At 41.4% G+C, this 27,353-nt stretch overlaps 1 protein-coding gene across 4 annotated transcripts in view; it reads right to left on the reverse strand.

The window, feature by feature from the left end:
* Nucleotides 1–25,349, reverse strand: part of LOC135547563 (cadherin-11-like) — a 68,159-nt gene extending 42,810 nt beyond the window's left edge. Inside the window, exons 1-2 of one of the 4 annotated variants that reach the window (XM_064976685.1) lie at nucleotides 25,148–25,349; nucleotides 24,886–25,043 (exon numbers count right to left, since the gene is read on the reverse strand). The gene's annotated coding sequence lies outside the window, so the exon portion shown is untranslated. Of the gene's footprint in view, nucleotides 1–142; nucleotides 371–557; nucleotides 646–24,885 lie in introns of those variants that run through there. The other 3 variants (XM_064976692.1, XM_064976677.1, XM_064976698.1) reach the window with 3 other exon arrangements.
* Nucleotides 25,350–27,353: the final 2,004 nt, after the last annotated feature.

Genomic DNA, 27,353 nt, shown 5'->3' on the forward strand with positions numbered 1-27,353 from the left:
ATACATTTAGAGTCGAGAGAGGTGGGAGTGGGAGTAGGGGGGAGGGGACATAAAGTAGGCCTGGACAGTTAGGAGATAAAAACGCTCAATCCCAGAGCCTGAATCTTTTCCCCTGTATGTTGATATTCAGAGCAGTGCTCACCTCTTGTGGATGATGTTTATGGGTAAGCTGATGAATATGTATTTGCCAGATTATGAGCTTTTGCCACCAAACGACCGTCCTTTATTTATCCAGATAGAGGTCGCTGACCTCCTCTGTTGACGCGCACCCTACTTGTGCCCGAATTAAATCCCTCCACTTTGCCTCCTTGACTGGTGATTCATTCTGAAGGAGATGCTGCCACTGCATCATATTACCTGTGTAGAAAACCTGCAATTGAGGGAAATTCAATATGCTTTTAACATACATTTAGCCTCAGCAGCATGGGTGTCAGATTCAAAATCTATGTTTCACCCAGGAGAACAAAAATTAACATCAAATCATTTAAGTCCGTCTTTCAGTTTATAAACCATACTATTTTACTTCACAACTGAAAGCAAATGATTTTGTCTCTCACCAGTGCTGACGAATAGGATGTGTAGCGGCTGATATTAGATTGCATCAATTTATCTCCATACATCTTCAAACTGCATAGGAGTAGAGTACATGCTGTGAAAATGATAAAGTGCTATTTAGACATTGGCATTTCTTTGTTTATGATATTGCAGTTCTCTCTGTGGAGGAGATTAATTTGTGTAAAAAATAGCATAGAATTGAATAGCCATGCAATACATAATAGATAATTAGTGTGGTGGTGGTGGTGGACGTTTGAAGAAATCGCCCTATTTAAGATAAAGCAACTGCATTTAATGAGATAAGCCCTTGGGTAATCTGCCATACTCTAAATTCCTGAACTTTGCCTAACACCATTTCAATAGTCAATATAAATGTTGAGCATGATTTGCATTAATATTTCCACCATTTTCTCCACTTGTATCGAGCCTGTATCTAATGGCAGGCTGGAACCATCAGTCCTCAAGGATAAGACAGCAATCTTCCTCTTCTAATGATAAGTAAGTGCAATTTCTCTTCTTTGCTTTTTTGTTGTCATTGGTAAGTAACATATAGTATCTCTTTTTTTTATTTCCTGGAGTAGTCAAAAGAGCTGGGCCACCGAATGGTTATCTTGATAGGACTAAGCCCTGAGCTAGTCGCGCTGAGACAGCCTCCAATGAATATCAAGTGACATGAGTCAGAGTGGGAGCAGCTCTGGAAAAAAATGCTCTTCCATTAGAGTCACCTTCTTCATTTAAACAGCCATTTCTTCACAGCACACTGGCCAGAGGTGAGGCGGGGGGCGCTGACATACACCCGCTGTCGCTTGCCAAATTAAAAGAGGCTCCGGCCTACTTTGGTGAATACTAAACATCGCTTGGCTCGCTCTCTGTGCCACTAATTCATTCCCTCCGATTGGACTTTCACAATTTCCCCAAACACTGCAAACTCCCCACAAACCCTGTTACATGGGTGGGAGAAATCGATAACTTTGAATCATTTGATAAATAAGGCTTTGGCATGGGTTTATTTACAGGTGTTAAGAGTCATTGGTGCGGACGAAATTGGCTGCAGCAGGATGCTAAAGGACTCTCTCCTCCAACCACCCCTCCCTCCCTCCCACTACCTCTCCCTCCCTCCCCCTACCTCTCCCTCTCTCCCTCTGTGCCAGCCTGTACGCTGTATAATCGGACCCAGTTGGGGCTCATTCATCAATGCTAGCTAGTCTCCTCCCCCCACACACGCCCACTCACTGTGGGGACCAGGAGATGTAGGTTTCCCACTGTACGCTCCGCTCTGCCACTAATGACTAAATCTGTCATTTTCAATGTTATAAGGATTTCTGTGCATTCTGCCTACAACTCCATCATGGCTGATTAGTTCCGGTGAGCTAGATCCAGTGTGAAATAAGCTCCTCGCTTTCAGACTCGACCTCCCTCAATCTCTGTCCCCTCTCTCTTCCTTTACAGTATCTTCTCACTCTCTATCTCTCACTCTTTCACCATGGCCCTTGATTATTGCACAGACTACAATGTGAAATAATTCATACCATAATGAAAATGGTTTGAGCCAGCCAGCTCGACTCCTCACTATTTAAATAATGCATCATTCAATAATTTCCATTCAACATGCCCTGCTCTCCAGCTTCTGATGGTTAATGGTTGCATATTAACTTTTTCTTGCAACAAAATAGGATAAGTTCAATTGGATAACAGCTGAAGTAAACACAATTCATTATCTATTTGGAAGGGGGGGACAATGGGACAAGTTTTATAAGTATTATTACTAGTAAAAAATATATGCCAGCTGTGTAGACCCTCATTACCACTTGAATTTAATTATTTACCTAGTAAATAATGGAAGCACTTGAGCAAATGAGAGATACAAATGAAATCCTCACAGGTGTGGTTCCTAAGTTAATTAAGCAATTAACATCCCATCACGATTAGGGTCATGTATAAAAATGCTGACCGTGAACTTAAGCATGAGAATAGCGTGCTATTCACCTGCTATTCGTTTTGATCGTGTGGAGATCTAATAATTTAAGGTGTGGCAGAGGTGTGTTTACAGATACGCTGTATTCTGACCTTTCCTAATAATTCCACAACCTTTAAGCAGGAGAAAACCATGAATGAGGTCTCATGAACCTACCAGTTCCAAGTGGAAAGAATATAGACTTCATTTTTCCCAATAGAAATAACACCCTTCTCCACGCAATGTCATTTACAACTTGGTAAGATATATTGAGTAATCTGTTCAGATCAGGGATTTGTAAATATGAATTGTTTTAGATAAATTTGATTTTATATTCGCTTACAGACAAAACGAATTGCAAAAATCGCTGAAGTTGGAGACTTTTATCTCCCTCACCAACTTCAAACATCTGCTATCTGAGCAGCTAACCGATCGCTGCAGCTGTACATAGTCTATCGGTAAATAGCCCACCCAATTTTACCTACCTCATCCCCATACTGTTTGTATTTATTTACTTTTCTGCTCTTTTGCACACCAATATATCTACCTGTACACAACCATCTGATCATTTATCACTCCAGTGTTAATCTGCAAAATTATTTGCCTACCTCCTCATGCCTTTTGCACACAATGTATATAGACTCTCTTTTTTTTCTACTGTGTTATTGACTTGTTTATTGTTTAGTCCATGTGTAACTCTGTGTTGTCTGTTCACACTGCTATGCTTTATCTTGGCCAGGTCGCAGTTGCAAATGAGAACTTGTTCTCAACTAGCCTACCTGGTTAAATAAAGGTGAAATAAAAAAATAAAAAATATAAATGTGAAACCAGTCATATGGCAGTAAACTGAAGCATATCAATATATATAGATATATGTATATAAACTTTATGAAATGCAGAATTTAAATTGTACAGCCTTTTAACTTGTAGGAATGGGCACTCTTGAATGTCTTAATTATAGGCTACCCAGACGTTCTCTGTTTCCTGTTTCCATCATGTAAAATATTAGCCACTATCTGTACCAACCGTCAGTGGGCTTTAATAACAACATATATTCAACTTCCAATTTACTGTCAGTTCCCTTCAGTTGGTATAGCCTACATTATCATGCCATTTAATTACATTGTTTTGTTAACCTTCATTTGCTTCCTCTGTAAACAATGTCACAGCCATGTGGTTGTTGCGGAGGATCATTAGTAACTGTTGTTAATACACAAAAAGACAAGTAGGCAAATTAAATCGTTATGGAGCAAATCGCAGAGCAAGCGAAACAGTTTGAACCCAACTCATGGCGCAATACTTGGCTGTGTCAGTACACAGTTCCATGGTTACTGCAGGCAATAGACGAGGGTATATCCTACTATTGGAGACTTTTCTCCTTATGATAATGTTATGTACACTAATCTTCCAACATCACAATGTGTTAAATAACGAAATATTCAGCATGAATCAAACCAACGTTTTTCTTTCTTTCACGCATAAAGGCTCTCCAAACCTGATTTTTATGATTCATAAACACATTCCTAACCCTAAATAATCTACAAGATCAGAGTATTTTCAAATATAGCAAAAGGTGCTGAAACGGCTTGCTTTCATTGATCCCTAATATTCTGAAACCATTCTCTCGATATATTCAAACTAAACTGTACACAACTCTTTAAAGGAAAGGCTTAAGATAAATGTACTGAAAACCATATTGAATGAAAACTCCATGAGAAAATCTGTTGGCCAGCAAGAGGGAGGGTTTTCAGCGGTAGAATTACAATTATTCAGCACGTGCAAAGGAACCATGCCTGCAATGCCCGTTACGCACCTTCATAAGGTAAGTCTGAATACCAAGTGCGTAGGAAAGGTGTGCGTACGAAAGGCGTCATTTCCAATGTCTGAATGAATGCCCTATATGCTTAGGCATGTGTGAACAAAAATGTGAATGGAAGTATAGGATCTCTATGGGCACAGACACATACTCTAAATTTTTGTAAGAGATCGTCCAGAGAGAACCCAGACAGCACAAAGCAGCTCTCACCATGTTTAATCTAACAATAATTAATTACGGAAAAAAAACACTCAATTTGTTTCAATGTAATTCCACTTGGTAACCACTTAGAATCAATGAAAAGTCTGATCTTAAAATAAGGGTCAAAACAATCAATCATGCAGTTATCTTAGACCTAAGTCACACACAGTCTCTGACTCTCTCTCTCTCTCTCCCTCACACACACACACACACACACACATTATGCCCTGTCTGCCTAGCAATACTGGAAAGTCCCAGTCTCAACCATACTCTCCCAGTGACTAAACTTTCCATTTAATAATTTTTTTCTTCTCAATCTTAGTTTTTTCAAATCAAACTCTCGACTTCGAGAACTGCCACTGGCCAGTCATAATCTGTTATTGTTTCCCTGAAACCATGTGCGATTATACTTTTTTTTTAAATTCTTCTAAATGAACTATCCAGGCTGATTTGACATTGGGCGGTATGATGGAGCTGCACTATAAATGGTTTATGTCATATAGGTTTTGTCAAGTTCCTTTCCCTTGCAGCTCCACTTTGGAATTGAAAAGCCATTTCAGAATAAGATGAGTTAAGGGGGCTGACCGGCTATGTTTGCTACATTCTGAACACTGACGCTTGGGGAAAATGGGCGATGAGCGGCACTGGTCAACTTTATTTGACACATTATCAAAGTAGGGGCTCGCAAAACCCAGATACCAACTGAACCCAGCAAGTCTCACTGGATGCATGTATGGTTGTGTATCAGCTAAGTTAGAGTAAGATGAAGTAGTTGCATTTTTACATTGGCTCTTTTGAAAACGCCTGTTACAGTAATAGCCTGCCAGACAGAATTGAAAGGTGCAGGAGAAAAAAATGAAGTCAATTTAGTATCAATGTCATATCTGTGCAAATCCATTCAGAAATCTCAGTCGAGGCCGAGCAGATTCACTTTCTAATGGCTTCGGCAGACATGCACATTCCTGTCTGACCCTCGATCTCTCTCTCTCCCTCTTCCTCCATCTCTCTTTCTTCCTTTACCTCAGTCTTTCTCCCTCCTGCAGAGGCCCCCAGGTGCTGCTTTGCTTGCAGAGCGAAGGCTGGTGATAAATGGCCACATCTGCCTGTCTTTAATGCCAAGTGCAGTTCGAGCTTCAGTCCCTAATGTAGCCACACACAGTATCACAGGGCCACTTATCAACCCATACAAACACCCAAGAGACTCAACTAAATCCCCAAAACTAAGATCTCACATTCTAGTCAGGCATGTAATTGCTCATATTAAGTGCAGGTGGTAGTCCAAGTGCTGTACTGTTTAGTGGCTTGTGAATGGGAAAAATAAGTCAATCTGTATGCTCACCTCAGCATAACCCCTGATCATTTTCAAGGATTTAAAAAATATACAGCCATCAGTATGAGCTACTATACACCTGCCATATTTATGGGCCTAACAGGTGAGCCTTTACATTTTTTATCAAGTAGTGTCTGACAGATCAAGGCACCAAGGACGAGGGAACAAGAAACGTCAGCGTTTCCGCCAATCACAAATCTAACTGTGAGGCATGCAAGCGCCTCCTTCTTCAAAGCCACGTTGGCAAATTGTTTTTGAAATGCTTTACTCAGGTGGATGTGCTGAGACCAAGGCTGCTGCACCTCTCTCGAAAACAACAGCAGACACTGGCTGCGTCTGAATATCCATACTAGCGTACTACATATTTAAACTGCATACCATGTACTCATTGTCGCATACTTTTTTAGCACGTACTGTTTTAGTAAAAAGTATGCAGTGTGCCACAGCCACACCGCAGTAGCAGCTCCTGACTGGCTGAGTAGGTGGGGTGGGACCAAGTGCGGGTGGATTTTTCCAAATTCAACAGACAGGCATAGTATTAATCAGCCTGATAATAGCTTGTTTCCTATTCAATTAATTTCTCAAAACTATGAATAGAATAGGAATGGAGTTATAGGCCTACTCAGTCTGCCTATAACCAGCCTATCACATTAGACCTATACCGTAGCCAATATAGCCAATCTATCCTATTTAAAAAAGGACAGAAGACAGAAACAGATCATTGAGTTCCATTTCAACATACAGTATTCATCCGTGAAACCAAAGTGCCGTAACATACAGTACCAGTCAAAAGTTTGGACACACTTACCCATTCAAGGGTATTTCTCGGTTTTTACTATTTTCTACATTGTAGAATAATAGTGAAGACATAAAAACTATGAAATAACACATATGGAATTATGTAGTAACCAAAAAAGTATTTTAAAAAATCAAAATATATTTTAGATTTTAGATTCTTCAAAGGAGCCACGCTTTGCCTAAGATGAAATCTTAAGTTTACAGTGTATCTGTAACGGCGTTCTTCGTTTGTCGAAAGAGAGTCGGACCAAAATGCAGCGTGTTGGTTACTCATGTTTTTTAATGAATGAATCGCGGTACATGAAATAACTGATATAAATAAATAACAACAAAACGGAACGTGAAACCTAATTACAGCCTATCTGGTGAAACTACACAGAGACAGGAACAATTACCCACGAAATACACAGTGAAACCCAGGCTACCTAAATACGGTTCCCTATCAGAGACAACAAGAATCACCTGACTCTGATTGAGAACCGCTTCAGGCAGCCAAACCTAAACTAAACACACCCCTAATCAACCACAATCCCAATGCCTACAAAAACCCCAATACTACAACACAATAACATAAACCCATGTCACACCCTGGCCTGACCAACTAATTAACTAAAACACAAAATACTAAGACCAAGGCGTGACAGTATCGTATAGGGCGGCAGTGTAGCCTAGTGGTTAGAGCATTGGACTAGTAACCGAAAGGTTGCAAGTTTAAATCCCCGAGCTGACAAGGTACAAAATCTGTCGTTCTGCCCCTGAACAGGCAGTTAACCCACTGTTCCTAGGCCGTCATTGAAAATAAGAATTTGTTCTTAACTAGTAAAATAAAAAAAATAAAAAAATAGGCATCACCTTGGAAGCCATTGAATAAACCAGCGCTCTGCTGTAACTAAGGAGAGTACTTCAAATGGAAGCAGCTGTCAGGCCTGCAATAATGCATCTGGCCTTCAAAAGTAAAGTAGGTTTCCTCCCAGTGTAAAATAAATAAAAGGCCAATGGTTTGATTGCTGGGAAGGGATGGCTAAGTACTAACTTGAACGAGCCTTTTGGGCAGCAGATGAAAAGACTACCATTTTACATGACAGAAAATAGAAGCTGGGGATTGTTTGCTCTCTTGTGTGTATTGGTGGGAGTGTCGGGGGTGACAGGGTTATGGTATGTTAAGGGGCCTGGTGTTCTGGTAGAAGGCACAGCAGGAGACATACCTTCCCATCTCCCACTCCTGCCCTCCATTACGATCAGGTCCTCGTTTACTACACCCATCTGAGTGTCATGTTAATGACAGCCCTCCTGGAGTTTACAGCCCCAATGTCCTTGCGGGAGTGACAGGCATCTTTCAGCCCACAGCCGTTTCCATTGAGCAGGCCATGACATTCCTGGTCCTTCACTGGTTGTGCTGCTCATGCTCAACTGCCTCAATTATAAAGGGAGAAAAAATGATTTCCTTAAAGGGATATTTCAGGATTTTGGCAATGAAGCCCTTTATCTACAGTACCGGTCAAAAGTTTGGACACACGTACTCATTCCAGGGTTTTTCTTTTTTTTTACTATTTTCTACATTGTGGAATAATAGTGAAGACTTCAAAACTATGAAATAACACACTAACTAACTTTGCACACTAACAGGTGTGCCTTGTTTAAAGTTAATTTGTGGGCCTCCTGGGTGGCGCAGTGGTTCAGGGTGCGGCCATGACCCGGGAGGTCCGTAGGGCGACGCACAATTGGCCTAGCGTCGTCCCAATGATGGAGGGTTCGGCTGGTAGTGATATCCTTGTCTCATCGCGCACCAGCGACACCTGTGGTGGGCCGGGCACAGTGCACACTAACCAAGGTTGCCAGGTGCATGGTGTTTCCTCCGAAACATTGGTGTGGCTGGCTTCCGGGTTGGATGTGCGCTGTGTTAAGAAGCAGTGTGGCTTGATTGGGTTGTGTATCGGAGGACACATGACTTTCAACCTTAGTCTCTCCCGAGCCCGTACAATAGTTGTATCGATGAGACAAGATAGTAGCTACTAACAATTGGATACCATGAAATTGGGGAGAAAAAAGGGGTAGAATTCAACAACAACAACAACAAATTAACTTGTGGAATTGATTTCCTTCTTAATGTGTTTAAGCCAATCGGTTGTGTTGTGACAAGGTAGGGGTGAAAAAAGACAGCCCTATTTGGTCAAATTTGGTAAAATACCAAGTCCATATTATTGCAAGAACAGCTCAAATAAGCAAAGAGAAATGACAGTCCATCTGTACTTTGAAACATGGTAAGTCAATACGGAAAACTTAAAAAACCATCAAGCGCTATGATGAAACTGTCTCTCATGAGGACCGCCACAGGAAAGGAAGAACCAGAATTACCTCTGCTGCAGAGGATAAGTTCATTAGTGTTACCAGCCTCAGAAATTACAGCCCCAAAAAATGCTTCACAGAGTTCAAGTAACCGACACATCTCAACATCAACTTTTCAGAGGAGACTGGGTGAATCAGGCCTTCGTGGTCAAACTGCTACAAAGAAACCACTACTAAAGGTCACCAATAATAAGAAGAGACAAGTTTGCGCCAAGAAACACGAGCAATGGACATAAGGCCGGTTGAAATATGTCCTTAGTCTGATGAGTCCAAATTTTAGATTTTTGGTTCCAACAGCCGTGTCTTTGTGAGACGCTGAGTAGATGAACGGATAATCTCTCCATGTGTGGTTCCCACCGTGAAGCATGGAGGAGGACGAGTGGTGGTGTGGGGGTGCTTTGCTGGTGACACCGTCAGTGATTTATTTATAATTCAAGGCAAAATTAACCAGCATGGCTACCACAACATTCTGCAGCAATATTCCATCCCATCTGGTTTGTGCTTAGTGGAACTATCATTTGTTTTACAACAAGATAATGACCCAACACACACAGGCTGTGTAAGGGCTATTTGACCAAGAACGGGAGTGATGGAGTGCTGCATCAGATGACCTGGCCTCCACAATCACCCGACCTCAACCCAATTGGAATGGTTTGGATAAGTTGGACCGCAGAGTGAAGGTAAAGAGTTCAACAAGTACTCAGCATATGTGGGGACTCATTCAAGACTGTTGGAAAAGCATTCCAGGTGAAGCTGGTTGAGAAAATGCCAAGAGAGTGCAAAGCTATCATCAAGGCAAAGGGTGGCTATATATTTTGATTGGTTAAAATTTCTTGTTGGTTACTATCTGTTATTTCATTGTTTTGATGTCTTCACTATTATTCTACAATGTAGAAAATAGGAAAAAATTAAGAAAAACCCTTGAATGAGTAGGTGTGTCCAAACGTTGCTTATGTTTTATGTTTCTGCATGCAGTTTGAAGGAAGTTGCTAACTCGTGTTAGCGCAATGACTGGAAGTCTATGGTAACTGCTAGCATGCTAGTAGAGACCATAGATGTCCAGTCATTGTGCTAATGCTTGTTAGCATTGGCACGTGAAACGTCCTCTAACTTCCTTCATACTGGATGCAGAGACATAAAACTGGTATCCAGGAGTTCATCTGACTCTGGGGAAGTAGACGGCCAAAATACCAAAGTATCCCTTTAATGGGTACCTACCCCTGGGCCACCCACAATGTCAGCCACTTAACCCATGTAGTAACAATTTCTGCCCTGCTGTAAAACTCATCCCAAGAAACAAAGGCCATGGAAAGATTATCAAACTGCTTCAATTACCTACAATATAATCTCAAGCCTTTAAATTATTCTCAGAAGAAAAGTTTTAAAGTAACAGTTATAAAGAAATCCCTAGATATGGGGGAGTTAAAACAGATGTAGGAAATTAGCTGAAACTTGGCCTCATACCAATCAGTGGGGCCTAAAATACTTTAATGCACTTTCCAAACACACAGAATGAGAAATGACCCAGAGGGGTTTCCAGTCACGGAAAAGCCATCTCATTGGAGGCTGACAAACAGCTCTGGGACAGAAATCAAAATGGCTTCCCTGCAGACAGTGGAGGAGCTGGTGGGGTCTAATAGGTGCCAATTCCAGAGTGGTGAATGGGTGCACTGATGCAAAGCTACCCTGACAGTTTGAAACAACCCAAGCGAACAACACATAATAGATGCAAACTTTTTTCTTTCTTTTCTCTCTTTTTTCCCTATTTTGGTTTTTAGCATTGTCTGCCATATTACCCATGGAGTCAAATGGAAAGTGACAACATACTTCAAACTCTTACAGACAGTGCTGAGTCTGCTGCTGTCCAGGGGAAGAGTGTGGTCAGTATTGACTATTCCCCTTTCCAGTGTCCTGAATCAAGGGGTCTGGCTCGAGAGAAGAGAGGGGGGGCTCAATCCTTCATTGTTGCGAGCTGATAAAGAGATTAGGGCACTGTGAAAAGAGGCAGGACTGAATAGCCCAGCATCTGAGACGCCTGTATGAAAGGACCCTGGTACACATCCTGCCTTCCCTAAAAACTTGACAACCTAAACAGTGGACAAGAGAATTCCTGTGTCAGACAAAACTCTGCACCAAAAGTTTATCAGCCTCATTTACAAATGTATGCCTTTGTGACCAAATAATTCCCCATTAGCAAAAATACTAGAAGCAGAACTAAATAAATTATTCAAAGATTCACTGTTCTTAATGGTTAAAAAAGAAATACAACCGTCTTCATGACCACATGACTGAGGGCAGAAAAATAAGTTGATTAAAAAGTGCCAAGCATCAGTTTGAAAACATGTGGTGGTAAGGTTTTTCTCGAGCATTTGTGTGTCACTGAGTTTGACTGGTTTGTGTGGTTAGAATCTGCACGTCAAAAGCAGAGCAACCATTTGAGTGGGCCACCAGATGTACCATCACAATGGGATTCACATGAATACAGCCTCTCCCCCTAACCTATTGATTCCCATACAATTTCCCCTGGAGGAAATTAGAACTTTAGATGTGCAAAATGAAAGAAACAAATGTAATCAATGACACTCCATTTCTTATTATAATGACAAATAAAATCTAAAATGAGAAATGGGAGAAAATAATTTGCATACCTATACAATTTTAATGCATCCAGGATGGAAGCAAAGACCACATTATACCACAGTACATAGCCTGCATCCCTCTTCCACAAGAAGTAAACAAACTACTGATGAAGATCCGCGGGGGGTATTTTTGTTTCATAATTCATATGAGACAGATTTCCTTCCATGGGTAATTCTGAAGCTCGGAAGATCGCTGGAACAAAGCTGTGAATGCCAAAGACCACATAAAGGTCTCAACAGACTATGAGTGCAGCATCTGGTCTCCTTGTTTCACCCCAGTATGTTAAGGCGTATGATACCCTAACAGCTTCTACAGTATGTGCTGACTGCACTTCCCCTTACATGTGTGCTAACTTCCCGATGAATTCAAAAACCTTTGTCTCGCCAACTCCCTCTCCTGTGAAATATATGCTCACTATTGGAAGTCAAAGATCATATGAAGCCAGTTCAAGGTTGACTTAATCGTTGTTTTTTTAATATCAATAAAATTATATTACATTCTCCAGACAATTCCTAATTGGGCTCTGGTTAGAGCATTTTATTTAAACTTGTTTAAACTTTTATTTAAACCTTATGACCCCTTCTGAGGAAAAGGGTGACCAAAGGATTGAGACAACTGGGAGCAGACCTTGATTATTCCCTCTCCATGGAATTGTCTAACGGTAGGATTGACAGTATTAGTATACATTGCCAAAGCTTTTAAGACCACATATATCCCAGTTATAGCATGGAGGCCTTAGGGCTCTGTTTTGTCTTACTGTCCTCCAGCTGTGACTGATAAGATGACACCTGGTCTAGTGTAGCTTGTGTTTGGCCTATCTCAAAGTGATCTTGGATTCCCCAAGGAAGACAGGCCTACATCACACAGACACATTAAATCCAGTATTTTTTTTGTGAAAGGTGCTGAGAGGGGAGCCTGGCTGACTGGCAGGGTGCTAACAGACTGATGAAGGATAATACCAAGTGAAGAAGCCTCAGCTCAGACAGAACAGGCTGATAGGGCTGTGGCTGAGCTCAGAGAGGAAGGGAGGCCTGAGATTAAGAGTGAAGAAAAAGCAGGAAAAGCAGCCAACATGTGCTCAGCATATGTGGGAACTCCTTCAAGACTGTTGGAAAAGCATTCCAGGTGAAGCTGGTCGAGAGAATGCCAAGAGTGTGCAAAGCAGTCATGAAGGCATAGGGTGGCTTCTTTGAAGAATCTACAATCTAAAATATAATTAGATTTGTTTGACACTTTTTTGGTTACTACGTGATTACCTATGTGTCATTTCATAGTGTTGATGACTTCACTACTTTTCTACAATGTAGAAAATAGTACAAATAAAGAAAAGCCCTTGAGTGAGTAGGTGTGTCCAAATTTTTGACTGGTACTGTTCTTCCCCAGAGTAAGATGAACTCATGGATACCATTTTATGTTTCTGTGTGCAATTTGAAGGAAGTTGCTATCAAGTGTTAGCGCAATGACTGGAAGTCTATGGTAACTCCAAGCATGCTAGTAGAGACCATAGATTTCCAGTCATTGTACTAAGGCTAGTTAGCATTGGCTTGTGAAACTACCTCTAACTTCCTTCATACTGGATGCAGAGACATAAAAATGCTATCCAGGTGTTCATCTGATTCTGGGGAAGTAGAGGGCCAAAATCCCAAAGTATCCCTTTAATGGGTACCTATCTCTGGGCCACCCATGTCAGCCACTTAACCCATGTAGTAACCATTTCTGTCCTGCTGTAAAACCCCCAAGAAACAAAGGCCATGGAAAGATTGCCAAACCGCTTTCAATTACCTACAATATAATCTCAATACTTAAAATTATTCTCAGAAGAAAAGTTTTAAAGTAACAGTTATAAAGAAATCCCTAGAATTCTGACTGAAGTTTGCAGAGAGGTAGAGGTAGTGAGGTAGCAGGTGGACAACACTAAGTAGAGCCAGGCAGCCTGAGATACAATGGGATAAGTTTCACAATCCTTTATTACAGACACTGTGACATTTACAGTCCTACTCTGAGTGGGGAAGAAGCCAGACACAGCTCTTTGCCTTCACTTTATTACAAGCAGCACCTCCACAATATACACTCACCGGAGAGTTTATTAGACACATCATCCCGTTCACAAAAACGGATCACTCCTACAGACAGTGAGTTACGTGGCCATGGCTTGCTTTATCAAGCAGGCAGACAGGCATCGAGGCATTCAGTTACTGTTCAATGGAAAATTAGAATCGGGACAACAAGTGACCTAAGTGACTTTGAGCATGGTATGATTGTCGGTGCCAGGCGCGCAAGGATCCAGTATTTTAGAAACAACCGCCCTCCTGCGCTTTCATGCAAGACAGTGTCTAGGGATTACAGAGAATGGTGCGACAAACTAAAAACATCCAATAAGCGGCAGTCCTGTGGGCGAAAACAGCTTGTTGATGAGAAAGGTCGAAGAAGAATGGAAAGAATCATGCAAGCGGGCTACAAACAGACAAATAACAGCGCAGTACAACAGTGGTGTACAGAAGGGCATCTCGGAACGCACAACTCGTAGGACCTTGTCACAAATGGACAATTTCAGCAGACGACCACACCGGGTTCCACTCCTATCAGCTTTAAAACAAGAAGAAGCAGCTCCAGTGGGCACGCGATCACCAACACTGGACAATTGAGGAGTGGAAAAACATAGCCTGGAACAAGACAATGAGTTCAGTTTACTTGAGTGGCCAGCGCAGGACCCAGACCTCAACCCAGTAGAGCAACTTTGGGATGAGATCGAACGGGCTGTTTGCACCATGAATGTACCGCCATCCAATGTGCAGCAACTGTGTGATGCCATCACTTCAGCATGGACCAACATCCCTACGGATCATTTCTGACACCTTGTACAATGCCTGTTCTGGAGGCAAAGGGGGGTCCGACCTGGTACGATGGATGTACTTAATAAACTGGCACAATGCAGAAAATAAGGACAGCGAAAATGAAAAGGCCTTTTGAAATATGTTGCCGCTTACAGTCTTGATCTATCAAGCTTCCAATCAATTTAATATATTTTATTGTGGCAGCGAAGCCTAGTGGTTCGAGTGTTGGACTAGTAAGCGAAAGGTTGTGAGTTCAGATCTCTGAGCTAACAAGGTAAAAATCTGTCCTTCTGCCCCTGAACAAGGCAGTTAACCCACCGTTCCTAGGCTGTCAATGAAAATAAGAATGTGTTCTTAACTGACTTGCCTAGTGAATTTTAATAAAATAAAAAATTGTGTTTCCAATGTTACTATCAAAACCCTTCTTTCCCCAGAAAAATACATTATCAATCCTCGGTACCTCCCATGGAGAAGCCCAAAAAGTGGGTGGAAATAAGACCCTTTTCAAAGTGTCTTCAGACAGTATGGGAGTACTTGTCCAAATATAAGCCAGCAAGTAGTTTGCTCTTTTGCATCTCATTCCAAATTACATACAAACGGATGCAAAAGAACCAGACACTGTGAAACACTGTTATTTCCACCTGCCATTTTCTGTTACTTTGCTAAATTCAGCTAATTTCACAGGCTGCTGAAGCAACTGATACCCATTCAAAGATGGAATATGCATCCGTGATTAACATGGGCTCTTTTCATATCTACAGACACAACATTCAAATAGCTACACATCAACAGAAAATTTAACAACAAGCAGGTTGTGATTCTCAGTTCGCTTTCATTCTTTCTTTCAGGATTGTCTAAGACGTATAATTAGACTATTTAACGAAGAGTGCACATCACGGAGAAGTTGAATTGCCCTGAATCTCACACTGCCAATACGCACAGCAAATGATAAAAGGAAGAGAGCTAGAGTAAGCATTAGCTGATTATGCAAATGTACCATATGCCAGCAAATAATGAATGAACCTAGTGCACTTAGCACTCTGATTGCAGACTACAGGTGATTTATAAATAAAAAATATGTTATCTTAGCATTAGAGCAAGGGGGAGGATGGGCTGCACATTTAGTGCCTGCGTATTCCATCTTAGTGGTTCCTTTAAACAGAAACGCTTTCCCCTTGTCCTCTTTATGTTTAGGTGCTTTCTGTTGTTGACTGGGTTGGTGTGTGGGCAACCAGCAAATAGGGTTATTGCAGATGTAGAGTGGGTGTAATGGAGCCTGTCATTGCTAATCAATTCCTCCTCCACCCCTTACAGGGCTAAAAAGGAAAGTAAATGTTGAGGTTGATTACAAGGTGCACCTCTGAGATGCTTAAGATTATTGTTTTCAACCAGGGGTCTGCATTTATACTTCGGTCTTAGGTCAACGCAACAGTGTTTTCTGTATATGTTTAGCCGTTCGCATTTCCATATTAAACCGAGACCATAATCCTCTGAGTATTAGTATCTTATTAAAAAGGTCAAAAGCAAGCTAATTGCTTTTGTTCAGCAAGCTAATTTATGTGCCCCTTCCATCGCTCCCCTCAGTGCCCTTGCTTATTGAACCTATAGTACAATGGCATTAGATGTCATGTGCAAAGTCCTATCAGAAATACTCAGAACACATCTGCTAATGCCTTGGAGCAACAGTGAAGAAAAGCACCCTGCAGTGACTGCCAGTTGTCCATGAAAAACAAACAAAGACAATACCCAACAAACAGCATATAAACTTTTTTTTGTATTTGAAATGAAAAAGATATGCACCTCTGCTCTCAGGAAAGTAGGGCTAAGAAGGTCTCCTAAGGCCTGGGAGAGAACTCAGCCATATTACCATACATACAGTATATTGAAGCCAAATCCCTTATGGACTGTGTTTTATTTTTAAAGGTCAGCTTGGCCATTGCTCTTATCAAAGCAGTTTCTTTCGATTATGCCATGAAAAATCTCATTTAGGAATCAAGTTTGCACAGAAAATACAGGACTTATTGCATACATTCATATATTTGAATTTTTATTCAAGGACTAGCGGTGGTATGCAAGCAGAGTAAAAAAAAGAAACATCACTTTTTCAGGACCCTGTCTATCAAGGATAATCCAAATAACCTCACAGATCTTCATTGTAAAGGGTCACTGTTTCCCTGCGTGTTCAATGTACCATAAACTAATAATGAACATGCACCTGTGGAACGGTCGTTAAGACGCTAACAGCTGACGGATGGTAGACAATTAAGGTCACAGTTATGAAAACTTAGGACACTAAAGAGGCCTTTCTACTGACTCTGAAAAACAGGCTAGGTAGGCTAGTTGAGAACAAGTTCTCATTTGCAACTGCGACTGGCCAAGATAAAGCGTAGCAATTCGACACATACAACAACACAGAGTTACACATGGAATAAACAAAACATACAGTCAATAATACAGCAGAACAAAAGAAAACAAAAAGTCTATATACAGTGAGTGCAAATTAGGTAAGTTAAGGAAATAAATAGGCCATGGTGGTGAAGTAATTACAATATAGCAATTAAACACTGGAATGGTAGATCGGCTGAAGATGAATGTGCAGGTAGAGATACTGGGGTGCAAAGGAGCAAAATAATTAAATAAACAAATACCAGTATGGGGATGAGGTAGTTAGATAGATGGGCTGTTTACAGATGGGCTACGTACAGGTGCAGTGATCTGTGAGCTGCTCTGATAGCTGGTGCTTAAAGTTAGTGAGGGAGATGTGAGTCTCCAGCTTCAGAGATTTTTGCAATTCGTTCCAGTCATGGGCAACAGAGAACTGGAAGGAAAGACGACCAAAGGAGGAATTGGCTTTGGGGGTGACCAGTGAGATATACCTGCTGGAGCGCGTGCTACGAGTGGGTGCTGCTATGGTGACCAGTGAGCTGAGATAAGGCTGGACTTTACCTAGCAGAGTCTTGTAGATAACCTGAAGCCAGTGGGTTTGGCGACGAGTACGAAGCGAGGGCCAACCAACGAGAGCGTACAGGTCACAATGGTGGGTAGTGTATGGGGCACAGTCCCTACATCAGTGCTCAGCCTGTCCACAATAGGCTGAGAGAGGCTGGACTGAGGGCTTGTAGGCCTGTTGTAAGGCAGGTCCTCACCAGATATCACAGGCAACAACCTCACTTATGGGCACAAACCCACCGTCGCTGGACCAGACAGAACTGGCAAAAAGTGCTCTTCACCGACGAGTCGTGGTTTTGTCTCACCAGAGGTGATGGTCGGATTCGCGTTTATCGTCGAAGGAATGAGCATTACACCGAGGTCTGTACTCTGGAGCAGAATCGATTTGGAGGTGGAGGGTCTGGTCATGGTCTGGGGCGCTGTATTACAGCATCATCGGACTGAGCTTGTTGTTATTGCAGGCAATCTCAACGCTGTGCGTTACAGGGAAGACATCCTCCTCCCTCATGTGGAATCCTTCCTGCAGAACGAGCTCGTTCTGTGCGTGATTTCCTGCAGGTCAAGAATGTCAGTGTTCTGCCATGGCCAGCGATGAGCCCGAATCTCAATCCCATTGAGCACGTCTGGGACCTGTTGGAAGTAATGAGGGAAGGGGCCATTCCCCCCCCAGAAATGTCCGGGAACTTGCAGGTGCCTTGGTGGAAGAGTGGGGTAACATCTCACAGCAAGAACTGGCAAATCTGGTGCAGTCAATGAGGAGGAGATGCACTGCAGTTCTTAATGCAGCTGGTGGCCACACCAGATACTGACTGTTACTTTTTATTTTGACCCCCCCCCCCCTTGGTTAAGGGACATATTATTTTATTTCTGTTAGTCACATGTCTGTGGAAATTGTTTAATCAGTTGTTGAATCTTGTTATGTTCATACAAATATTTACAAATGTTGAGTTTGCTGAAAATAAACACAGTTGACACAGTGGGAGGACAATTATTGTTTTGCTGAGTTTATATAAGAGAATATTGTAAATGTCTATTGTTTGTTTCTTGAAAGACAAAAAAATAGCTGTAGGGATTTCAGCTGTGGTACAGATGTACATACAGTGCATTCGGAAAGTATTCAGACTCCCTCCTTTTTCCACACTTTGTTATGGTACAGCCTTGTTCTAAAATGTATTAAATTAAATTACATATTTTCCTAATCAATCTGCACACAATACCCCAAAATGACAAAGTGAAAACAGGTTTTTAGATTTTTATGCACATAAAAAAAATCTAATACAGAATTACCTTATTTACATAAGTATTCAGACCCTTTGCTATGAGACTCGAAATTGAGTTCAGGTGCATCCTGTTTCCATTGATCATCCTTGATATGTTTCTACAACTTGATTGGAGTCCACCTATTGTACTTTCAATTGATTGGACATGATTTGGAAGGGCACACACCTGTCTATATAAGGTCCCACAGTTGACAGTGCATGTAAGAGCAAATATCAAGCCACGAGGTTGAAGGAATTGTACGTAGAGCTCTGAGACAGGATTGGGTTGATGCACAGATCTGGGGAAAAGTACAAAACATGTCTGCAGCATTGAAGGTCCCCAAGAACACAGTGGCCTCAATCATTTTTAAATGGAAGAAGTTTGGAACCACCAATACTCTTCATTGGGGCAGCAGGGTAGCCTAGTGGTTAGAGCATTGGACTAGTAACCGGAACGTTGCAAGTTCAAACCCCCAAGCCGACAAGGTACAAAACTGTTGTTCTGCCCCTGAACAGGCAGTTAACCCACTGTTCCTAGGCCATCATTGAAAATAAGAATTTGTTCTTAACTGACTTGCCTAGTTAAATAAAGGTAAAATGAAATAATAGAGCTGGCCGCACTCCAAAACTGAGGAGGTGACCAAGAACCCGATGGTCACTCTGATTGAGCTCCAGAGATCCTCTGTGGAGATGGGAGGACTCTGCAGCACTACACCAATCAGGCCTTGATGGTAAAGTGGCCAGACGGAAGCCATTGCTCAGTAAAAGGCACATGACAGCCTGCTTTGAGTTTGCTAAATGGCACCTAAAGAACTTTCAGACCATGATAAACAAGATTGTCTGGTCTGATGAAACCAAGATTGAACTATTTGGATTGAATGCCAAGTACACAGCCAAGACAATGCAGGAGTGGCTTCGGGACAAGTCTCTGAACATAGACTTGAATCTGATCGAACATCTCTGGATAGACCTGAAAACAGCTGTGCAGCGAAGATCCCCATCCAACCTGATAGAGCTTGAGAGGATCTGCAGAGAAGAATGGGAGAAACTCCCCAAATACAGGTGTGCCAAGCTTATAGCGTCATACCCAAGAAGACTCGAGGCTGTAATCACTGCCAAATGTGCTTCAACAAAGTGCTGAGTAAAGAGTCTGAATATTTATTTATATATTTTTAAACCTGTCTTTGCTTTGTCGTTATGGGGTATTGTGTGTAGATTCACGAGAGGGAAAAGCAATTTAATCCATTTTAGAATAAGTCTGTAACATAACAAAATGTGTAAAAAGTCAAGGGGTCTTCCGAAGAGTTTCCGAAAGCACTGAATATCCCATTACAGTATCTCCATGAGCACACTCATTCTTATGCAACAAAGAGCCTGCCAGAAATTCACATTCAGTGGGTCCTTAAATGAAAGAGGAAAGATGGATGCAGCTTCAAAGAATGTTAAAAGAATGCTGATATGTTGTGGAGCAAACGCTGATTGCAATGGGGTTATACGTTAGTAGCCTTAGCCTGTCAACCGCTAGGATGTTATAGATAGATACAGTCTTCACTACTGTATGTCTATATCTATACTATATCTATCATATCCTCACCTAGCTATCGTAAGATGAATGCGCTAACTATAAGTCTCTCTGGATGAAAGAGTCTTCTAAATGACTAGAATGTAAATGTAATCGGAAAGTCTGTTATTAGTTTTTTGAAAGTCAGGGTGAAATTCAGCCAAACCCTCTCATGACAAAAAGCTTTCCAGTTCACAAAATGCACTCAGAGCAAATGTACAGTACAAAACTTGCCATTCTCAAAAGTTATGGAATTGTTTAACTTTGTGTGACTTCGACCCCCTTTTCCCAAGTGCATGTGATCCAAAAATGTATACACACAAATGTTACGAGGGAAAATTTGCTAGAACATCACGACGAGCACCAAGCTTAAAGAAAAGCAATGGGGTAATGCGTAATTTGATCAAAGTGTGAATTTGACATCAGAGAAAGACTATGTACGCTGCTGCCAGACATCAAATCCAGTTCAGCCAACATGTCCCCTCCAGGAAACAGTGGAAGGAAGGTTGATAAAGGCATTACAATGTTCCTGAGAAGTCTGTTTTAATGAGTGGATAATTCAGACTGCAACGCTGGTAGTGTAAATGAGGCCCTACCTAAATCAACCCCATAATCAGTTAAGCTTCATGCAGCATTTGGCATGTTGGCCTTCAGTATGTTAAGCTTGTGCTTTTGACACGCATATGGACACAGTTTGAGCATGTGTCCACATATCCACACTCACATAGACGCTGATGCTCATACAGTATCATATACACAGCTTGTGCACAGCTTCAGAGTTGATCACCAGCAATAAGATTCTGACATATTCCCTTCTCAAAGCTACCCTTCTATACAGAAGCTCTAGAGAGTATTAGAACCCCTAAAGTATGTTAATCAGAAGCATTACATTAAAATACCATGTCAGAAAGCAAAACATATTTCTATGCATGTTACTGTCATGAAAAGGTAGCCCAAGGAGAAGGGGACTATATGGCCTCAATGTTGACACCCTTTGAAATAGACATTGACTCACACATTGCCTTGCACTTATGGGTGAAGAGAGAAAATAAATACTTCATATGGCCTTCAACGAAGAGTCCTTTCAGATTACAACGTTGTACACTAAAGGTGGCATGGAAGGAACATGGTGTTCTGGTCTTGTAGTATCTTAACACACTCAGGGTCAAGTCTACCAGCCCAAGCGTTCCTGTTGTTTTCAGACTGAAGAATAAGCATGTATTTTACTTGAACATTCCCTACATGTGTTATGATTGTCTTATTCAGCAAGTATGTACATAAGTTGCAATAACGTGTGTTTATATTGCTTGAACATGAAATCATTATCAATGATGCTCTTGAGGGTAAGTGACAGTGTTCTGTGCACCCACATAGTGATTTACCCATCAATAAGTAGAGTGCAACAATAAGAACAGCTTTGAATAAACTGAGCCATGGTCATACTTTCATCAGTGTCAAGCAATATTAGTACTGCATAATTCTCTAACTATTCATTAAATCTCTATAATTGTCCACCCACTATCAATGCCGTAATTAGTGAATGAAAATAGATTCAAACACCACTATTCAAGATTATTTTTGTCCAGAATGCTTCATTAAATGAGACTTGCTGGTTATTCTACGACCTGACTATTACTAGCTTCATTCGTCCTCAAAGTCGCCGTAAATATCCGTCTGAAGAAAGGTCCAAGGCTCAGGTTCAACCAGCAATGCCGTAATACCTTCCTTTCATGTCCCATTGCTTGTGAGATAGATGGCGTGGGCATAGCACGGGACTGCCTAAAAACCACCTCGCCTGACCTTAATGTCTGTCACATGACCTGAATGACATGTAAACAACAGAGACGCACAGGGAATGAAAAGAAGCCTAGTGGTAACCAAGCAGTAGACACGGAATATCTACTGTCTTGGATTGTGAAATGGTACCCCACCATTTGTCCCACGACATGAGGATAATGATTCAATCCAATCTCTCACCCTACTAGCTGCTGATGGAGAGACACAGACGTCCCATATTAGCATACTATCGAACAGTGACATGTAAGCACGGTTAAGAAGAAGTGTCACATATTCAGATAACTTGATGCCTTAACTAGGCTGCCATGCGCCCCCAGGAGGACCAAGGCCTAGGTGGCATCCACTAATAATTATCCAGGTACTGTGTGTTTAAAAGTTGTAATAGTGTTATGTCAAGTCATTTGTAGACTACCTTACGATTAGAATCCATACCAAAGGACACATGGCCAAACAAGAACTTCTTGCTTTACTTCCAAAATCGATGACAATATTCAGATATTTTTTCAGCTCAAAATCAGCAAACTGCGAGCTTTTTATTTCTATTTAGCTGACGGATGTGCATTTAGTCTACATTTTAAAAAGGGCACACTATGGCGTCTTTCCTTTTTTTTCCGAAGTAGAAAAAGAACTCCTTGAAAAGCTCTGGCTGGCAGTCAAAATAACAAATGCCTTTATTTGTTGAAAATGATTGAGCCTCTTCCTCTATCGACTCACAGTAATGTGGAATTGGAATTGCACAGCGTGGAGCAGAGCAGGAAACCGGGTCCTCGTTTTTCTCCCCTCCCCAGAACTCCAAGGTGGTAACGTGACACCGAAGGTAACAAAAGCCACTGACTAGAAAGATGTTAATCCTGACAAAGTGCCACAGCATTAGCCAGAGCCTCTGTTAGATTGAATTCTCCGTCCCCTGGGACCATGGGCAACACCGGTGGTGGCGCTCCATCTTTTTGAGTGTCCCTCAGAGACTAGTGCCCGAGGTAAGCAAACTGGGCCAGCTGTCCACAGACCAACAGCACCCTCTATTGATTCCTTGAATACATGTATTTTCTTCCTCTGGGGGGTTTCAAGACTGTTGCCTGTAACTGTAGTTATAGAGGTCTATTCAGTTTTGTCATTCAACTATTTAAGTATGGTCAGTCAGTCAGAAACTAAACGGATCTTTCAGTTAACGATGATTCTGAAATGTGTTTTTGTTGTTGTTGTTCAAAACTGATTTTAAAACGTTTGAGTAAATTTGAAATAGGCTATGGAATAAGCGATGAAACAATCTATGCAATTCTTTGATATATATATATATATATATCTGAACTATTTTCAGCAGTCATGTCACACACCAATGCCTCAGTTGTGACTGGAGCTAAGCCTTCTCTGATGTGTCATTCACTTCTGGTTATGCTGCTCAAAAGATTTCACCATCAAGCATTATTACACTTTCATTTTTAATTCATGAATTATTGTTTCATCAAATTAAGCATTAGGAATGAATTTTGAGGGGTAAAATCACCATTAAATACAATCAATTAAATGATAAACCCTTTGATGTGCATTATTTCATTTCAATACCTTGTTAGGGCGTAACACAGACCACTAATATCAGTAAAAGCATGTTCAATAAGGAGAACGTTAAATTATTATATGAATGGTTCCCACAAGAGCACATGAAGGGAAACAGAGCAGACATTTCGCTGAGCAACAGTGCGGTGGGGGTATAGAGGGGTAGCGGGTGGGGGGGGGGAGAGATTATTTTCTTCTCGCAAGCAGCAATCATGAGCTGTGGACATGAATACTGAGGGTTATGTGAATACACACAGTCAATGCACTGAACCAGTTACGCACGCTTTCTTCTTTAGGCTTCCTTCTCCCTATGAATAAAACCTATTGAAAACATGTTAGAATGCCTGTGAATTCTGAAATTCACATTTCACATGAATTGTTGAGTAGTTTAGCCTAATAAGATGTCCATGAGCAATGCAACAAAAATGTGCACTAGGCTATATCGCCTTGGTTAGAGACGCAACAAGAGGAAAACTATGTTTTTCCCCATTCAGTTTGTATTCAGTTGTAAATGGTACACCAACCTGTTATCACTATAAAACTGTGACTCAGAAGTAGGCTAAACAAAAAGATTCAAACGACAGCTATCAAATAGCAACAAATACAAAACATACACATTTGAAGAAAATTAAACTGACTTTAAAATATAATATAATAAATTATATTATGAATGCAGGACGGAGAGAAAGTGGAATATCGTCCGCATTACAATGAATACAATATACATATGATTTGGCTATTCATCCAATTCAGTTCAATTAGCTATTTAACTACAAACACTTTCAAGGAAATGTATCCCCGTATACCCTACACTTGCAGAGAAAGTTACCGTGTAGAATATTCGTCACAAAAACCTGAAAATGGATCGATGGGCTCAAATACGTAGTATAGCCAACCCGTGTGTCAAACAAGCCGTGAATAGATGTAATTGGACCGCCAGGCTTCCGATTAGAAACAGAGGATATATGAAAACAAATACAAGAGATAATTCGATATAGGCTATGTTTACCGTCCTGATGAAAATCAAAATACCCCCCCAAAATAAGTCGCCTATTGCCCTAATTTACTACATTTAAAGTGCTGGACATACAATGGACACAGTCCACTCAGACTGCGTATTAAATGTATCAAAAATGTCGCTTCTGAGAGATAGGTTTTATCTTTTGGAAAAGCAATTTCGGTCCAATCGCAGGACTATCACATTTTCCAGTTCAAATGACTCCAGAAATTGCACAACACAACTGTACTAAAATAAATTGACAGGACAATAACTATGGGCTAAATCCTTTACCTTGCTTGAAGTAAAACCAGACTCAATGTTGTCAGTCCACTGCTTGTCCCATTAGCAGCTCCAGACTATGACCACTTCTTTATGGCTATGAACATCCAACTCGACCGGTCCTTGCGTTATCACTCCTGGTCCAAGCGCCTCTCCTCTTGTGCGTTCCGCTGGATAAGAGAAATGCCGTGGACCGTTTGAGAAGACAGTGGAACTAGACGCCTAGGGCGAGTACAGTATCATGAGAAAATGAGAATGAGTGAAGGATTAAAACCGTAGCATCCCCAACGATCAATCCGGTGCAGACGTTTAGGAGCGCACGTCCTCTCCAGCTTTCTAGTGAAACGTAACGAAGCTTGCAGATCTTAGTAGCAATGCAAACAGGATGTCTTGCCGAGGGCGCCTAAGTAGAATCACCCCCTTTTCCCTGCGATACCAGATGGAAGCAGTTTCTCATCTGTCGCACGTTCCCAGACCCAGACAGTGCAAGAGAACAGCGCGAACGGTTAGACTAGGTTAAGAAATCTTCGTCCAATCAAAACAGGCGGGTGGAAGTAAAGCCCTCACTGGGAACCGAGAGCACTCAAGGGAGATGGAGACAAAACTCATCTTCAAAATAAATGTACATCACATGAAAATAAAAAACTTTCCATGAGTAAACTGATATAGTTACAAAGTATTCAATTTCATGACAAAACAGTTTTGCTTCCAATTACAGGTTAGCTTCCCTTCATTATTACCAATACTGACCTTAACAGCCTACTGTAGGCCTATGTTGCAATGGTTGAGCCACTGTTTAATTAGGCTGTAGGGAAATTCATTTTTTTAAAGTGAAAAACATAAACCTATAGCTGTAGCGTATGGTAACACATAATATTACATTGCTATTAGGTAATAAACCTGTAATTGCATACCATTTTCGTATTAGCTTTGTAACTGCATAGCAACATTGAGAGCTGTGGTGAAGTACACTACCATGGTGTCTCATGGCCAAGGGGGGTGGCATGTAGGTGCTGGACAAGTCTTTCAGATTTGATTTAAAGCCAGGTGATCGGTGTTTAGCAGTCGAATTGTATATACACAAATGGATCCAGAAAATATAAGCTATTTTTAGCAGTCCACCTCCTAACTCTAACCCTATGGTCTGAACCAGACAGTCATAAATAGGCCATCAGTTGGCAACCCTTGTACCTGGATTTGGTCATACCAACTCACTTCTCCAGAGAGGTGATATTATCGCTCTAAAATCAAATCAAATTGTATTTGTCACATGCTTCGTAGACAACAGGTGCAAACTAACAGTGAAATGCTGGGTCCTTTTCCAACAATGGAGAGTTCAAGATAAGATTTTTAAAAATAAAAAAAAGACCATTTTCAAATAGTGACACGGATATACATCATCATAGGCTTATTACACTCATAACCATGGCATGACATTCCAAAATGAATCAGCATAGAATAAATTGTGCATTCCTCAAAGCAGAAATAATGAAGAGCTCATACATTTATATTCTCAGAATAACAAACAGGGAGAAATTGAACCCCTGTGCCATTGGTACCTCCAAACTAGGCATGAATGGGCTTTGGGCACCCAATCCGGAACGTCCCCTCCGCCTAGGACCAGGAAGTCAACGTCGGACGCGCGGGAAACATTGTAACAAATGCCATAAACGTTACTAAAGTGAGTAATATATTACTTTTAATTACTGAAAAATGTATAATAGTTAACGGACCATGTATACTAAGGGCTGACTGTGTTTAAAAATCGAATGCCAGGCCTACTAACGAAGGGGAAATCAAACAAACACAGAAACAAGGTGAATGAAGCTATGCATATCTCCAACCACAATAGGCCTATGACTGAAAGTGGTTAAAATGACTTTAATAGTGTTGCTGCTGCAAATAGCTGCTGGCATAGCCACGGGAAGTAGGGTTGGTGAGGGTTGTGCAGCACCCCCTGAAAAAAAAACATATTTATACTCAGTGACTTTCAACGTGGCACCGTCATAGGATGCCTAAGTTGGTAATATGTATGCCCTGCTAGAGCTGCCCCAGCATTGTCCTGCTGGAAAAAACAATCCTCAGAGTTGGGGAACATTGTCAGAGCAGAAGGAAGAAAGTTTTCTTCCAGGACAACCTTGTACGAAGCTTGATTCATGCGAGACCTGGAGAGGCCTACAAGCCACAGTGTCTCGCACCCACTGTGAAATTTGGTGGAGGATTGGTGATGATCAGGGGGTGCTTCAGCAAGGCTGGAATCGGGCAGATTCGTCTTTGTGAAGGACGCATGAGCTCCAGAATTTGTCTGTGGAGATGGGAGAACCTTCCAGAAGGACAGCCATCTCTGCAGCTCTCCAACAATCAGGCCTTGATGGTAGAGTGGCCAGATGTAATCCAGTCCTCAGTAAAAAGCACATGACAGCACGCTTGGAGTTTGCTAAGAGGCACCTAAAGGACTCTCAGACCATGAGAAACAAGAT

This window comes from Oncorhynchus masou, chromosome 1 (genome assembly GCF_036934945.1).
Source record: "Oncorhynchus masou masou isolate Uvic2021 chromosome 1, UVic_Omas_1.1, whole genome shotgun sequence".
NCBI classification, from domain to species: Eukaryota; Metazoa; Chordata; class Actinopteri; order Salmoniformes; family Salmonidae; genus Oncorhynchus; species Oncorhynchus masou.